The sequence below is a fragment of the Colobus angolensis genome, unplaced genomic scaffold (genome assembly GCF_000951035.1).
Source record: "Colobus angolensis palliatus isolate OR3802 unplaced genomic scaffold, Cang.pa_1.0 Scaffold174, whole genome shotgun sequence".
In the NCBI taxonomy this organism is placed as follows: Eukaryota; Metazoa; Chordata; class Mammalia; order Primates; family Cercopithecidae; genus Colobus; species Colobus angolensis.
Genome location: NW_012114866.1, coordinates 1086883 through 1091492, shown reverse-complemented (window position 1 = coordinate 1091492; position 4610 = coordinate 1086883).

The window sequence follows — 4610 nt, the reverse complement described above, 5'->3', positions numbered from 1 at the left end:
TCAAGTAAAGCACAATTTGTCAACATGAGAATAAATGAACTTCTATATGATTAATGCCCTGTTTACCCCTTCTGAGAATGAGAATTTTTTTTCCAATGGACAGCCCCATTTCAGATTTGTAAAAATTTTAAGGCATACTTTATGTCAGAAATAGACATGTCTCTCAAATATTCTTCATATCAACTATGGGAAGTAACTGACGAGACCCAAAGAGGTGAAGTTGTTAGCACTTACCACATTTTTAAGATGCAGGTTCTCATTCTGTTGCTCAGGCTGTGCAGTGGCAATCATAGCTCACTGTAACTTTGAACTCCTAGGATTAAGAAATCCTCCTGTCTCAGCCTCTCCAGTAGCTAGGACTACATATGTGAATCACCACACGTGGCTAATTTTATTTATTTATTTTTGTAGCGATGGTGTCTTGCTTTGTTGCCCACGCTATTCTTGAACGCTTGACCTCAAGTGATTCTCCTACCACAGCCTCCCAAAATGCTGAGATTACAGATATGAAGCACCACACCTTGCCTACCATACAATGTTAAAATAGCAACTCCAATGGGTAAAATCATATCCTAAAACCCAAAACTTGTGCTATTTCCTGTTATCTTATGCTGCATCCTAACTCTGTAAACACTCCTCCCCATTGACTCTTAAACTGTGTAAATTTTGCATATTGACATACTTAATTCACATATAGTAGAATAAAATATTTTTGTCATAAAATCTCAGGTAGACATTACTGCATTTATAGAAAAACTTTTAAAAGCGAAATCATATTAGTAATTTATTATATAAAGATATATTGGGAATTACAATGTTCAAAATATTACAAGATAATTTATTCAATATTTTATGCAAAAACAAAGAAATAGAATGACAAATATTTATTGTCCAGTAAATTCAAAATTAAGTGAATATTTATTTTTTGCATTTTGTTTTCAACTGTTCATATATGTATACTTCTGTGCATCCATGCACTTCTTAAGCAAATATTAACTGAGCAGTTGTTATATGCTACACCCTGTGATATGCATAGAGGTTACAAAGAGCAATAACCTCAAGGCTCTGAAAGTCTAGTTGCACATGTTATACACGAAATCTTAGCTTTTAATTGTTTTACTTGAAATTGTTTTCTAAATTATTCCCTGTATTTGTAAATACAGTGGCTAATGATTATTTTCAACTACACATTTTTCTATTTTATTCATATATAACTATATAAGAATATCCTCAGGCAAATGTTAAAATTTAAAAAAATTTAAATTTAAACTCATACAGATTTATGGGTTTACTCAGAACTACCTAGAATATTTAAGCAATCTATTTTCCAATTATGGTTCTCAGTTCTATTTTTTAATAGAATGTATTACTTTCCCCACTTCTTAGTAATATTTTGGTGTAGAAAGGCCAAGAGAATTTTCTGTCATCTCCTTTCTTTTCACATGTCACACTGTCATTCAAAACAATGAAAAACAATGGCAGGAAAAGAAGAAAGAGGAGAAAAAACATTTAAAATGGAGATACGGAAGAAAGGGAGAGAGGGAGGGAGAGAGGGAGAGAGGGAGGGAGAGAGGGAGGGAGAGAGGGAGAGAGAGAGGGAGAGAGGGAGGGAGAGAAGGAGGGAGGAAGGAAAGAAGAAAAAAGAGAGAATGTGACAATAAAGTGTGAGAAGAAGACAGGGAGGAAGGTAGGGAGGAAGGTAAGAAGGAAGAAAAAAAGAAAGCAAATACCACAGAGAATTATGCAAAAATTTAAAAATCCAAAGACTATGTAATCTAAAATAAACCTCATAATTTATAAAGAAGTTATCGTCAAATGAGGGTTAAGATTTATGTCAAATTTCCAAATTTGGAAATTTGACTGAGAATCTCAGCTCAAGACCTCTCTTCTGATCTCTTGATGTTCCATGGACTCACGTCTTCTTTCCATAGTGACCATTTTCATGAGTCTTTTAAATGATAAGAAAAATTGATTTTCTCTCATCAATTGTTTTCAGAATCTTTCCTCCATTACTGAAGCAATCCAAGGAAAATTGTCTGTAACTTAAATGCCTTCAAGTTAGGTATAAATAAACTATCAATAGCGCATTAGAAGGAAGAAAAATAAGAGGTACTGAGCACCATAAATTAAATATTTAGAGATATATAGATAGAATAATATAGCCTTGTATTTATTCCTGAGTAAATGGTTATCAACTTAGATTTCCATCTTTCATGGAAACATGGACTCTGTAAACCAGTGGAGAGCTAGCGAGAAAACAGAAACATATTTGGAGCATAAGTTTTGCTACTGGGGGATAAGTTAATAACCAATACCTACTTTTGATTTTTATATGCAACAAAGTCTAAATATGACTCTCCTGCATTAAATAATCTGAAAAATACAATTCAGAAAGTTTCCTAGAAACCCTGGTCTATTCAACCAGAAACATGAGCTATCTAAATTTGAGCTTTCAATTTTGTCCAATCCATAACTATTAGTTCAAAATTTTAACCTAATTATTTTTCTCTTTGATCATTATATATCTTGTATTACAGTAATCAATTTCCAATTAGAAAAAGTAAATAATGCATTAATTAATGTAAAGAGTAAACAGTAGTGGTTTTCTGATGTAAGCTTAATAATCTCTACCTCACTCATATATCCTGACAAATTCCCTGCCTTAAAATATGAATCAGGTCAATTTTGTTCCAAAGTTCTACAAATTTCTATAATCACCCAATTTCACACTACATAGTCATTTACTATTTATTTTAATGATTTCATTTTATTTCTATGAACATATGGCCAATTTTATCTTTATGAATGATCTTTTTTTCTATCATGTCACCATCTCTGCTTAGAACATGTCAGCCACATTTTAGCCACTTAATAAATATTTACTGAATGAATATATGAATCGACATCCTTAAAGTTGCCTTTCGTTTACTCCAATAACCCATTAATTCATGAGAAAAAAATTGAAATGAAGACCTATTCAGATTTGTGGTTAAAAAAAATTAACAGCCGATTACATGTATATGCACATAATACATATACATATATAATTATATATGTATGTAGATATAGATATAAGAATATAACCCAGACTACAGGACTTGATAAAAAGGTTGATTACTTTTTAAAAATTCTGATTGCTATGGACTAAATCATGTCCTTTATTGTTATATGCTATTTAAAGATAAAATTATAGAATCTTCAGGCTATGATACATCTTTAAAATAGAGTTTTCATACAAAATACAGGAAGCTGTTAAATTCGAATTTCAGATTAATGAATTTTTTTAATGTATACATTCATAATGAAAATTGTATAACTCTGTGTTCCAAAGGTTTCATGGGACATTCTTACACTAAAAATAAGGCTGTTTTACTGAAATTCAAATTTAACTGCGAGTCATTGAGGGGGAAAACAGTGATAATATGATCTGATGAGTGCCAAGATTATGTCCATGTGCTACATAAGAGCAGATTACAAGCACTTTGGATGCATTCACAAAACACAAATTTAAGATCTCGAGGTCAAATGTTAGAAAGCCACAGTACAGTATGCAGTTACATATACTGAAAGTCAAAAATATATAACTGGCATGGAAGAGTGGGATTATAGTGGAGGGCCGTGGCAAAACTCTTTCAGGTGTTTTGAAAAAGCCCTTTCTTCTCTTTAAGCTGAATTGTGAAATCAAAGAGCCTACATCCTGTGGTAACTAATTACAGTAGATATCAAAGAAACATCATCAAAAAGCAACACTCAGACTAATACAATGTAGCCATTGATGAAGTTTTTAAAATGCATGAAAACATCAGTAGATGAAGCCTCTGGCAGTTCCTATGAAATTTTGAAACTAATTTTGATGAAAGTTACCCTAATAATATTTGAGTATATAAGAAGAGCAACTCAGCCTTACCCATCTCAGTATTTCTAACACTTAGCACAATGCCTGATACTGAGTTAGCATGTAATAATATTTTTAGAGTAAATGAATGAGTAACTTCTCACTCCCTTATTCTTTATCCTCTCTGCTTTAGGTTCATTTTGTCTAATGGTTGGTCTACTGGGGATTATCTCAGTTAAGAGTCAAACTTACAGGGACTATGGAAAATAACTAAGTCGTAGAGCTTCCTTCAAGGAAGAAATGCAACCAGAATCTCTGCTCACAGTAGGCAAAACAGGGTGGCAAAGTTATACTGTGTTCGAATGGGCATCACTATCTCTGAGAAGCAGCCTGGTACATACGCAACAATGGCATCGAGGTGGCTGATGATCCTCAAAGTCAGATAAACGGAGGCATTCTAGTTCGTGACCTTCCAGGGCCCTAAAGAGTAGCAAACACCTATTTTCCCCTAGTGGAAATGATCAGGTCCAGGTTATGCCATTTTCATTATGAGAAAGATGTGCTGAGATTCATAAGAACATTCAACCCTAGCAAGAAATGGTAGTGTGGATAGTATATGGTTAGCGTGACATAAAGGTGTAGGAAAAAAATGTTATGTAATGAATGAGATCTATCCGACAACAGGACAGATTTATTTTAGGATGAATAATGGTGGAAGGAAGGAAGGAAAGGAAGGAAGGAAGGAAGGAAGGAAGGAAGGAAGGAAGGAAGGAAG